Below are 13714 nucleotides of genomic sequence, written 5' to 3'. Positions count from 1 at the left end.
TCTTACCCACAATTGGGGGAGGGGGGAAAACCATGAATATGGCTCTCCAAAGTGGGGGCATAATAGCCCCCACTCTTCAAATTGTGGATAAGATTTGTGTTTGGAGGGGAGCAACACCTGAAAAGGAACACAGCTAACACAGCCTCCCTGATGAGAGTTTGAGAATTGAAAGTACTTGGAGGAGTAGAACTAACTATTGTGCTTTGGAACTGTAGCAGTTGGGATTTAACCCTGGTAATTTTTGAACATTGTTGGGACTATTTGCATCTGGGATCCAGCCCTGTTATTATTTTTTGAACTGTGTTGGGATTCAACCCTGTTATTACTTACATCAGGATTAAATGACTTGGAACCAGAGTGCGCGCCTGACCTTCTTTTTCTACTTAATGTTACAGGAGACCCAGGCTCCAGAGGCAGCAGCATCGGGGCTATTATGCCCCCACTTTGGAGAGCCATATTCATGGTTTTCCCCCCTCCCCCAATTGTGGGTAAGATTTGTGTTTGGAGGGGAGTTGGTTCCTGGTCTCCTGAATGAAACACTTGTGCCATCACTACAATAACCAGAATCCTTTGAGACTGAAATTTAAAGAAATTGAAAAAAGTAATTAGCAACACCTGAAAAGGAACACAGCTAACACAGCCTCCCTGATGAGAGTTTGAGACTTGAAAGTACTTGGAGGAGTAGAACTAACTATTGTGCTTTGGAACTGTAGCAGTTGGGATTTAACCCTGGTAATTTTTGAACATTGTTGGGACTATTTGCATCTGGGATTCAGCCCTGTTATTATTTTTTGAACTGTGTTGGGATTCAACACTGTTATTACTTACATCAGGATTAAATGACTTGGAACCAGAGTGCGCGCCTGACGTTCTTGTTCTACTTAACAATATAGAAGAGCCTACACAGACCAGTAATTGGTATGAGGAGAACCTACCAGCTGAACTCATATCAACCTATTCTGTTGGGTGCAGTGTGGTCCGAGAGGTAATGACCTCTGCTCCCAACCCAGCAGGAATATGGGATTCAGTGGCAACTCGAGCTCCATTGACTCAAAACCCTTTGGTGCCTCATACTCCTTATATGAGAAAAGTGGTGGCTTCAGAACCGACGTTACACTCGAGGGATACCCCCCACCCTCCTATACACACTGGAGCAAAGATGAAATATGCTGGGGCAAAAACCTCAACCATTAATCAACTCTCTTGCCTCTCAACAGCCGGCTTTAAAAAGTGCTCAGGACCAATACAGATATTTACTCCTAGAACATCTTTCAATTTGAGCTGACGGCATGATTTTAAATTGAAATAATGTTCCCAATATGTTTGACGCTATACCCTTGTTACTCTCAATTGAATCAAGGGACATTGATTAAGTGGAGTTTTGTAGAGATAAACATTTAGATCAAGTCTTTCTGATATTAAGTCTTGCCTAGTAAGACAACTCCTGCCTGAGGCTGCATCTTTATTGCTTCTGATGGGCTATGACTAGAAGTGAATAGATTGGAGTCACTGACCTCGCAGAATTCGGAGTACTAGGTCTCCGGGAGAGAGGAGAAATGTTTTAACTTTCTGGCTTTTCAGGTTAAATGTGGTAGTTTGGATCTGATTCCGCGAAAAGCCATCAAGTCTTACCAAGATGTTGTTAAAAATACATCAGAGGACAACTGGTCAGGCTGGCGAGTGCCCTAGTGTCCAACAAAGTATAACTAGTCTCTGAAGGAACTTCCAAGGGTATTCTGGTGGCTTTATTGAACATGCACAGCTTTTCCCATCTGTTCCAAACAGGGGGCTTTAACCCCTCGGTGTATGATATTCTTTTTTTTACAAGAATCCTGTCTCTTAGTCCCTCTTTTGTTGGATGGGTATTTGCTATTTCTAAACCTGGCTATTAAGGATTGTGGACGAATCTGATGATGTTGCCCCTTCTCCTCTAAGGGGAGATCTGTCCCAGGGGGGCAGGTCAGTGAGTCCACAATGCAATAATCCCTCTGGGGTGATGCGCAGAGGGAGGATCACCTCGGAATGGAATCCCCTTATGGGACTAGGGACGATCATCTTCAGGAGGCAGGTATAGCACAGCTGAAAGTCCTTCAACCACTTTTCAGGAATTAAATTCCCCTCTCATCTGCACTGATAAGACTGATTGTTTCATTGTGAAACCAATCCAACTAGTTCATTCATGCAGAGAAAAGAGCCAACCAAGATTGACATTGACTCATTACATATGAAACCAGGTATTGAAACGATGAAGAGGACTGTGAGGATGAAGATCACTCAGGTAAAACAGAAGTGGGCAGTCCTGTTCTTTAACAAATCGGATTGGTTTAGAACAACCTCTTTTCTCAATACGGTAGTATAATTGTGGCACAGAGGAGAGCCTGAGGGGAATCCCTCTGGGTAGCGGTGACCAGGGAAGCAATGTTGTCAGCTGGAGGGCAGTGCACAGAGACGCAAGACTGACATGGAGAGAAGACGCGTTTGCCGGGGAAGTAGAGAGAATGAATGTAGCCAGAGAGCCGGCTACTCTGAAGATAACTTACCGAATAGACACAGGAGCATCTTACTGTCTCCACAGCAACTCCGAAGCCAAAAGTGGACCGCAAAAAGGACACAGGATGCCGTAGATGTACAACCAAACCAAGAGTAAGTCCAAAGGCTATCAGAGCCTCACGACGGAATCCTTGCACCTAGAAGACACAAACTGAAAACAGGGGTATGCAGACTGGAGGGGATTAACAGGAGGTCCGCAAAAGCTGTGTGTAGCACAGAAAGGAACTAATGAAGTTCAGAAAGTATAGTGGACTAATACACTAAAAGATATACGGAGAAGCAACAGGGTAGAACCAGGTTATTGCAAACAACAACTGCGAGTCAGGGAACTGCACCCTTTTAAAGCAGAAAGTATAAGGGAGTCAGAGACTGTCCATGAAATTACGACCGAAACAAGGAACACTATGTTTGGCAGGAGAGTAAACCAAATGAACCAAAGGTTTTATTGCGATTCTGGAACCCACACCCAAAACAGAGACCAAGGATAAAATGTTCTGGGACCCTAATCAGAATTAGAAATAACATGGACTGGAGCACTATACCTGAAACAGAGACAATATATGAGATAACTGGGTCTTGGCAGGAGAGTATACCAAGACCCCTCAAGTATTGTGAGTCTGGGATTTGCACCCAAATAAACGTTGGAACCAAAGGAGTTTAGAACCCTGGGACTAAAGAAAGTCCTTTAGATGATGCTTTGTATTTTGTATAAGAAGAGACTGGAAAGACATTCATCCTTTTGTCCAGGGGAAAGGAGCAACACCCTAGTATTGGAACATTATTTTCTTGAATTGTTTGGAAGCCTACCTAGGCTGAGAACATTTATGTTGCCTTGAAGAACACGGTTTTCTTTGGAGCGAGATAAGCCCTGCACCCTTTTGTTAATTTCTAGTGTGAGAGACAGAGATAGGGGACAACCTTTTCTTGCTTTTGGACATCCTTCCAATTTTCACTAGTTTCTTTGAGGTAGGGAAACCCCTCTTAGATATAGGGCTTGAGAGCCTTTCCCAAACCTTTCTTGATCAAAAAAAGTCTAACCCCAAAACATGCCACCCTTCTGTCTGGTTCTTACTTCTGGTACCTCACAGGTGTTAAAGGTAGGCCAGCCTCAGGCCTTCTGACTGCTGTCCACAATGGGTTGGGTCTGCACTCCATGCTTGGAAGTCAGCTTACCCCTTTATCCAGGCCTCTAAACTCTTTTGGGCACCAGCCCTTATTTGGGAATAGGCACTTTTTTCCTTAATTAACGTGTATTGGTATCCTGCCAGTTTATCCTCAGGAAAGGTTTTCTGGATTGTATTGCTAATCTTTTGGATGAGTGCATAGTAGATTCCTGATACCAAATTGTTACCAATACCAATTTGTTCTGATTGACATAGGTTATTATGATCTCACCTTGACAGACAGGAGAATCCCATGTGGAAGAGCCAAATGCTGAAGGTGCAATTGTACACTGTGGTGACATGAACATTACTTGCCCAGGTGTCAACAACCAAGTGCCCTGACGCAATAAGGCACATTCAGCTTAGTCTGCTCGTGGGCGCTCATGACTTGCGCTTATGGAATAATGAGTTTTGTATGTGATCAATGGCTGTGCAGCTGGGGATATTCCCGCAGATGTTACCTAGGGGAAAGGTGTTCAAAAAGCAATCCTGGAATATATATTTGTCTCCAAAAATATTTTCGGTCATAATTCTGCCTTGGAAACTGTACCGTCCACTCAGAGTGATCATTTGATCCTTCCAATGACTTGGTCTGTCGGCTCTGCAGAGGCAACTAATGGAAGATACACTTCTAAATTAGAAGTAAATATAGCTAGAAGGAGGAGAATGGAGAGAAATAAAATTGTCGCTGAAATTCCATGTGCAAGAATGATCATGTTACTAACAAACCTAAACCTGTGAATTATGTATCAATTTTAGCCGCCTTTCATGGTCCAGGGCCGGAGGCGCTCAGGCCTTATTATTAGCATAGGCATTCCTTTGATCACAAAATTCTGCAAAAGAAAAGGTTACTCAGGCTTTCTCTCAGGAATATTGGTAAACCAACTAGACCCGATCAGATTGCTAGATTAGGAAACTGACATTAAAATAAAAAAATTGGTTACGCACGCATGAGATAAGATTTAGAAGTGGGAGTATTTTACTCCCTTTTTTTAAAGCTGAGAGTACAATGACGTTTTAGGGAGTAAAAAAGTAAGTCCAATTCCCAATGACAGTATTTTATAAGCGAGTTAAAAGAAAAAATGTATGTTTTTGTAACATTTATTTCTTTGCACCTAGTTATTCATGTACATTAAAAGATACATGTTTACCTCTTCCAATCAGGCAGTTAAAATAGTAGTTTCTTCCTGTGGTGCTACGTGCACTACTGCTTCAATCATATCCATGGACCTGTGAGGGTGAAATCAGGGGTGCATGATTCAATATATTATTTAGTTTTGCATTTTTTTGGGAGTTTTTTTAACGCCCTATTGTGAGCATTTGCCAATTTTTAGGAAGTAAAAATGGCCGATATACTCCTTTTCTAGGGCTGGTAATGTTGTCACAAGGCCGCTCTTGCTCAGAAGGATGCAGAGGCAATGCTACAGGCCATATGTGCTAAACGTACTGTACACATCTGTAAGCTTTTTAAAGGACTTGACACCCCACAGTTAGCCCTGCAGATTAATCCAAATCCATAGGTTGCCTGGGATTCACACTTTGAACAAATCTTTGCTAAAAGCCAGCGAGAAGTTGAACTTATTCCTTTGGTTTCTATTGTAGGCGGGTACCTTCCGTTTGAGAGAGAGGATATTTTCCACCTTATAAAAAAAGTGTAATAACTCTCGTGCCCACAGCCCGGACGAGGTATCGTACTTGATCCTTAAAAAATAGTCTGAACTATGGACAGTGGTTTTGTATACTATCTTTCAGCTTACATTGAAAGATAAGTGTATTCCATATTTCTGGAAAACAGCAATTGTGGTGCCGATATTCAAGAAGGGGGATCTGACAAACCCAAAACATTATCGTACCATTGCAATTCTTTATGCGCCTGGATAAATGTTTTCCTCGTTTGTCCTATCACAACTGAGTGACTGAGCAAGAAAGAACTTGAGGTCTGATATACATCGGACAGGATTTGTTAAAGACCTGAGTAAAGCTCTTAACGGGTTTATTGTAAATAATTTGAAGAAAAGTGGGCTGTTTGATGGTTCGGTGGTATACGTGGCCTTCAGAAACTTTGCACTTGCCTTTGACAGAACCAACTGTACTTTATTATGGAACAACCTTCGGAAATGGAGTTGTCCACCCTACCTTCTAGAGATTCTAATTTACCTTTACATTTACACTTGACTGCAAGTTAAGCCAACTCAAAACTGTACCCTATCTAAACAAATTCTTACTTTTAGAGGACTAAAACAAGGATCTATCCATGCTCCCACTTTGTTCAATCTCCATATATTAGATCTTAATGAAACCCTAGAGAAAGCAAGATCTTTTCCTCTGCGCATAAATGAGCACATACATTGGAATCGAATTAAGTTTCAACTAACAGTCCTCAGATATTTGAAGATGCATTGTGGCCTGTATTCCTGGTTAATTGGCTAATTTCTATCAGTTGGTGAATGAAATGCACTCATTGAAACGTAGGAATCTGGTTTTGGAATGAGAATTAAATATTCATTGCGCTTAGTTAGACAGGTTTTCTCTTTTGAAATATCTGGACATTAAGTATTACATCTGATTAATTGAGTAGGGGTAGCCCTACAATATGTTTTGAGTGTGAAAGTGTACATTTAATTGTGTAAATTTATTTATTTGTGACAAGATGTAGTGTTCTGTTTAACTCATTGTTTTGCACAGTTTGTTTTATTGAGTATGTAATACATTTAGGAACTATGTTTTTTTATATATTTTATGTATCTAAACTGTGTATTAATTTTTGTAAAGGTTACTGTGTAACCAAAAACAAATAACAAAAAAAATTAAAATAAATGGGCACATGCTTATTTGGCTATTATACATGGAAAATTTGGTCCTGCTTGACCAAACTGAAGTAGGCCTTAAATGTATTATACATGGACAATTTGGTCCTGTTTGACCAAACTGAAGTAGGCCTTAAATGACAAATGCACATGCTGCAACCTTTCACCATAAAAAATGATTTCACCATAAATTTAGCCAAGTCAAAAGTGATGGTGTTAAGATCTCCCAGGAAGAAAGAAAAAGTCACTTATACCATGCATCTGAATAAGGTACCGTTGGTCAAGGTGGACTTCTTTATTTCTTAGACTTCTGTTTGAATGGAAGTGTGAATGATGTCCCCATTGTCAATATGCTTAAAAACAAGGCTGCTTCTCTGGCTGCACACGGACTGCGTTTAACCAACGGTTTGGACTGTTCTCCCCAGCGCCTGTCTTGCAGTTCTATAAGATGAAGGTAATACCCTCGCTAATTTATGGCATAGAAATGTCCCTGTGTACCCTGGATACTATCTGGAACATGCTAGAGGGGGTCTTCTGCAAGAAGGTTCTGGTAGTTCAGAAAGGGGTCCCGATTCAACTTATTCATTATGAACTGGGTCTACTATCTTTGAAAGTGATGGTTGGTTGGAAGTCCCTAGCTCTCTAGAGGAAATGTCTGACGGCTGAAATGAATTCCCTATTCCAGATTTTGAAAGACGCTCTCTTATCCAAAAGCGACAATTTCCTTTGCGCTTGGGAAATGAGATGTTTGGGGATTAACATCACATTGGACAGCAAGATTGATCTTCTAACATTTTTCCTGACAATCGCTAAAAATTATGGACAAATGACTAGATTTGTCCACAATTTACCATTTTAAAAAAATGAGACAAATTCTATAAATCGACTGCCAAATTACCTAGGAAAATGTCCTAATGCAGTGTATAAGATTTTGTTTTAATTTATTCCCCACGAAAGAGATTATAGGTGCCCTTTCCAAACTCGATAAGAAGGATTCTTGTTGAAGATTTTGTAAAGTTCCTTAAGGCATGTGATTGTTTTCTGTCCTAGGTTGGCAGAGATGAGGAACCTGCACTTTGTTAAATTTGTAGCTTAGTATAGATCTATCAGTTGAGCTAGTTCGGTGTTTTCTATTTTCTTTTAAATAAAACAACTTGACAATGACCTCTGATTTTCCAAATCCATCTTCTAGTTCACCACAGATTAAAATGAGTACCTCTCCCGTGATCATGTATGGTCTGGCAATGATACCTCTTCAGTTGCCCCCCTCCTACTTTAATGACATTAACAAGACGTTGAATACATTTTTGTGCAAAGGGAAAAATCGCAGAAAAGCCCTCAATACACTCCAACTGCACCTGGGGAGGGGGGTAGGAGTGGGGGAAAAGTCAGGGAAAGGGGTAGTTTTCAGAGGTTGACCCTAACCAACTACCAACCTGGTACAACTTGGAAATGTCTTTGGAGATCCCTTTCAAACTGGGAAATATCCCCTTTTGTATTGGCCAAACCAACCTTACAAGGAGTTGGACTGATCAGCTTTATGTGTGCAGCTCTGCGGTTCTGGCAGTTAAGTACGCAGGACGTACTGTATATACCTGATCCTCACACTCTGGTTCAACAACAAGGTAAAAATTGCAGGTAAACCCTTAAATTGACAGGAAAACATTATATTATACACTAATCAGATATGGCCATCCTCTGGAACAGTCCCCTTCACCTCGTTGCAAGAGCTATATACAATTTAACAGATGGTGAATTCTTCAGATACATGCAACTTTCTGGAAGTGTTCAGAACCAAGTGACCATTGAGGTTGAAAATCACACATCTGGAAAAGACGTTTGCACAAGGCAGCAGGCATTTATAGCATTCTTAACAAGCACAGAAAGTCCCACCCTAATATGAGGACAGAACTGGCATGCAGCAACGGTTGCAGAATTAGTACCGGAGAATACATGGTCAAGACATTATCAGAAAATTAAATATACCTTGTGTGCATCATCGACTCCACATGCACTTTTGGCACAAGCGCTCTTGGCAGGCGAAGAACGATTGTTCTTTGTTCTTCGCCTGCCAACCAATTACAAAGGGGAAAGACCACATGCAAATCAGGCTTGGTCCCACCTCATGAGGGGAGGTCCAGCCCAAACTGCTTGGTGCTCTCATTTGTGCCCTAACTACAATATTTACGAAGTGCGGGATCAAGTATTTTTCCCTCCCTTCTCTCCTTTAATGTATACAAAAAAACATAGAACCTGACATTTTACTCATGGGTGCAGCAATCATTTTGTCAATTCTTTGATGTATACACAGAGAGAAATGAAGACAGGCAAAAGAGCAAACAATGCAATGCTTCTGAGAAGCTATCCCAACAATGCAATACACTTGATGTGCAAGTTATGTTCCAGAGACAAGAACAACCAATGTCAATGTACAAAAATAAGCATTTTGGTTAAAGGAAATCACTGCAATGTCCCTCATTACGATCTCGCAAATCAGCATGAGTTCCATAATTTAATCAAAACCCAACATGATAAATACCACAGTGCAAATCTTTACATTAGATGAATCTCAAATCACTTCTCTTTAGCAAAACCCTTTGTATCATCAATTCCCCTTCTGAATACCAAAGCCGTCTTTCCAACTGTTCTATACGGAAAGGTATAACAATTCTAAAGGTTCTCAAACCATTTATATATTACTTTTAAAACAATCCAAGAGGCATACTTCAATTAATCAACTTGTGCATCTAACATATATGAAGCAAAACACAATGCCACAGGACCAGAAATGCACGGAGTTCAGTCAGGCAAATTCAACATCAGAAAGGCAAAGAATAAAAGTATTCATGTCATATAGGCCCAACTCCATCCCTGCAAGGCATATCAGCTGCCTGATTCAGTTTGCGGCTAGGATTTTTATAGGGTATCCACACTTGTAAATCCCCTTACCTAAAAGCATACACTGTCAGCCGAATCCCCTCAGTGTGCAGATTCAAAGTACCTCTCATATTCCTTGGGATTATGGTTTTTAATTTGGTAACCCTATGATTCCAATGCTACAATGAATTGAAATAACATAGCTGTGTCAATCTAAAACACGGGGCTATTATTTTATCAGGGGACTAATTAGGAAGAGCACAAATATAATGTCATATCTTTTTCATTTGTGAAATGTGTTCAATTGCAGGGTTACAAACTATGAATTAAGGAGAACCAGCACCCACATAACGTATGTCATAGATAGCCTTAGAAATACCCAGACTCTAAAGGATGGTTCAAGGGTTTTTATCTGGTAAAATTCAAATGATGAGGACGATCGATGGTATATGAATGAAATATGGCACATTAAGGGGTGTCCCTCGAGCGTCATCCACCCTCCTTAGCCCAGGCTTCTCTACTCGATAACACCGACTGTCTGGAATTCTGACTTGAATGATTGCCAGTAAGCACAAAAGTGATGGATGGAAGGTTTTGAATGATTCTGAACCACTGGCATTGCTCTGGGCAACCTTCCACACCACAGTTTTTTAGCCTGTCTGCGCCATTGCAAAAGGGGTCCAGCCATATGCAAATCAGTCAGGTATTGCCACCAATGGTAGCAGCCCAGCCCGAACTGCAAGGCCAGGTCCCCTCTGTACGGAAACACAAACAACCCCAGAAATGTTTTGGCCTTGTTGTGCCTCCTCAGTGAGGTGCAGCTTGGTTCCCTATGGCGCAGCGAGCAAGGGACCCACGTCTGGGCATACCCTCTCTCACATAGTGAGACAAACAGTAAGCACAAAAGTGATGGGTGGAAGGTTTTGAATGATTCTGAACCACTGGCATTGCTCTGGGCAACCTTCCACACCACCGTTTTTTAGCCCGTCTGCGCCATTGCAAAAGGGGTCCAGCTATATGCAAATCAGTCAGGTACTGCCCCCAATGGTAGCAGCCCAGCCCGTACTGCTAGGCCAGGTCCCCTCTGTACGGAAACACAAGCAACCCCAGACATGTTTCGGCCTCGTTACGGCCTCCTCAGTGAGGTGCAGTTTGGTTCCCTATGGCGCCGCGAGCAAGGGACCCACGTCTGGGCATACCCTCTCTCACATGATTGCCAGCCTATCTAGCCTCCAATGCTTCAGCATTTCCCCTCCCGGGAAATTAATGTAATGCACATAAAACATCTTAATACATCTTAATACAAAAATAAGTGCCTGGCTTGAATTCCAGGACATGGGTCCCCTGCTTTGGAAATGCTATAGAAATGCTATAGAAAACAAAGACAGCTTTTAACACAAAACGATGGTGTCTGGTGTCTCCGAGAGTATGAGCATGACTTTTGATTGAGCTCTTCAATGGCATAGGTGAACTCTGGTGTCACCTCCTCTTTCAGTTTCCTTTTTTATCAGGTCTTCTAAGTCTGCTCTCAGTTTCATTCACCAAGGTGTCGCCTCAGTCATTTTCTTGAGACCATCCTGAGGCAGTCACCAATTGAGAAGTCCTTGGACTACCAGATCAGAGGAATCTTCCCAGATTCTGGGGTCTAGACTGGGAAAGCGCGGCAGGGTGAGTGGGTGACAAACTACACTTCATAGAGTTGCAGCTCTGAGTCTCAATAAACTGGTCCTTCTATCCCTGTTGTATGTGGCTAGTGCTACCCCCCTTTTGTGTTACACCCACTGGGCTTCAGCTGCCCTTATTCCACTGTTCAGAACACCACCATTTGACCCCATGCTCTCTATTAGCTATCGGTTTATCCTTTGCTTTTCCTTATCGTACTATAACCACATCTGATCAGCATACTGACTTTCCAGCTTTTTAATGTCACACTCCTCTATTAATGCCCCTGCAATCTTCCTGCCTTCCTCAAGTCTAGTTTCGTATTCAAGTTTGTGAACCCTCCGGCAGGGTGCAAAATGTGCACTTGCCACTAGACATTTGCTAGTTATGTTTGACTCTTGCTGAGTAAGGAATAATGTATGTGTGTGTGTAACTGAGGTGACAAGTGACTTTTTTAAATAGCTGGCTAGTAGCATTCATCTTGAATTTTGGGCCCAGTTGTTCTCCTCCTTATCCAGATATTTCTTCTTATCACCTTCTTTGCCCCTCGAGGCACAATTAATGCCCTCCCTCTAGATCTTTCCCCTTGTCAACGTTTTCACCCCTTTGGACCTAATTGTGATCACCTCTGTCCAGATTGTTCTCCTTATCTTCTTCACCCCCAATGTTACTATCCACTTGGCTCATCCCTTTGAGCACTATTGTCACTACCCCCCGCAACTTTCCAACACTTACTAATGCCCCTCGATTTTGACAGCCTTCTCCCACTTACTAACAGTGCCAGTCTTTCAATGTTCCCATTCCCATGTAGTCCTATGGGACTCCACAGGAATTGGAACTTACTGTTACACAGCTGCCCATAATATCCCGGTTTTACCGGGAATGGGGTGGCAGAAACGGTAAACCGAGGTTGCCGGTAGACCGCCGTTACTACCTGCGTCCTACCAGCAACCTCATCATGAGGGCCTATGTGACAAAGTGAGTCAGAAAGTACATGATGCCAAAAAGCCCATAAGTAGATAGTCATCAGAATAAGTGTTCAGGAATTCAAAAAGATCTCAACTCCAAGAGACCTGAAAGGGTGTTGTAAAAACCCCTCCTGAAATGTGACAACTAAGAAGTACCATCAAGAAGACAGGACTGCCTAGAATCTGAGGTGACTGGAGAGGAAGCTGTGTGGGCCTTCCAGTGGTAGAGAGGACCATTTAAGCCCCAACAGAATAAGCACTGTTATACTGTGGTTTTGGGAAGATCCCCTTTTTATTTTAAATTGGCCCCTTCTTGTATATTCTCCCATAAACAAAGGTGGGGAACTCATGGTCTCTTTGTATTTCTCAGTGTTGGGGTGGTCAGGAAGGGTCCCCATCATTATGACGGCTTCATGTTGCACGCACCATATCAATGATTGGGGGTGCGGTGACTGAGGGCAATCTTGCAATTTCATACGTATTGAGTGTAGTTAATTGTGGATGAGATATGTTACTTTTAGCGTAACTTTCTGTTCACAACTGATACATATTTGCGTGCATGAGTGTAGAAAGATAAAGTATTAAGTCCAGCAGATATAAAAACATGCATGCACATTAATTGAAATACATAGGGAATTCATGAATCTCAATATAGGTGACCTTTTCATGATGAATCAGAACATGGTGGTTAGGGCTCACTTGCAAAATGCGCTCTGACTTCTAATCTGTTTTTTTCATTTGGCAAAAAAACAGGTGAATGAGTGACTTTGGGCTTCACGGTCAGAAGCTGCAGAAATAGCCTTGAGTTTTTATGGTCTGATAAGTCTTGTAGATAGTAGATATAATCTCCTGTTTGAGAGTGTTTGCAACGGAGATTTGTTATTTATTTTGGTCAGTAGTAAAACATGTGGATAGCATCATGTTCAAAGATAAGTCATTGACCCAGCGTCCTCATGTTATGTGGGCTGTCCATACGAGCCAGTTGCAAAGCAAGAGTTAGGGTTTAAACAGCCTCGGGCAGTTATTGATAGTAATTATTTTGTTTTCAATACCAATGTTTAACCATGTGTTGTTGTCATGTCCTACTATGAATGCAACATAGGAAGAGGTGTGTTATGAATATAATCTGAAGATAATTATTGAGGTAAACCTGGCCATTGAAAATGTAGAAAATGGGAAAAGATGGGATTTCTTTGAAGAGGGTTGTGTCCAGTCATGTTTGTGGGTGGATTGCAATAAAGTATTTTGTGACTGTTTTAGCTATTGCAGAAATTTATAAAAGATGTGAACTGATGTGGTATTGTTGAGAAATGGGTTAGTTCAGTCCTACAACACCATCACACTGCTCCGCGGAACATTGTACAATAAACTTGCTTTATGTACAACTGTGTACTCACTATTTAAGTGATGGGCCTGTTTGGGTTAAGGTGATTGAAGGCCCATTCACACATTTGGGAGCCAGGGTAGGAGCACTCAGCTGTGGTACCTCATGATGGGAACCAGTCTTCCATGCATGGTGAAAAAGAGGTCTGCAGATGCCATATTGGTTGAAGGTCTGTCTTCTCCCCAGAGACGTGGTGCCATGGCCTAGCTGTGCAGGACAACTTGATGAAGCACTACATCAGAGTGCCTGTGATGCTTGAGCTAAAACATGGCACTGGTGCGCAGTGCATTCTGGGGGCACTCC

Source organism: Ambystoma mexicanum, chromosome 11, assembly GCF_040938575.1.
Source record: "Ambystoma mexicanum isolate Mex_15411 chromosome 11, UKY_AmexF1_1, whole genome shotgun sequence".
Taxonomy (NCBI): domain Eukaryota; kingdom Metazoa; phylum Chordata; class Amphibia; order Caudata; family Ambystomatidae; genus Ambystoma; species Ambystoma mexicanum.
This window is presented reverse-complemented; position numbering follows the sequence as displayed.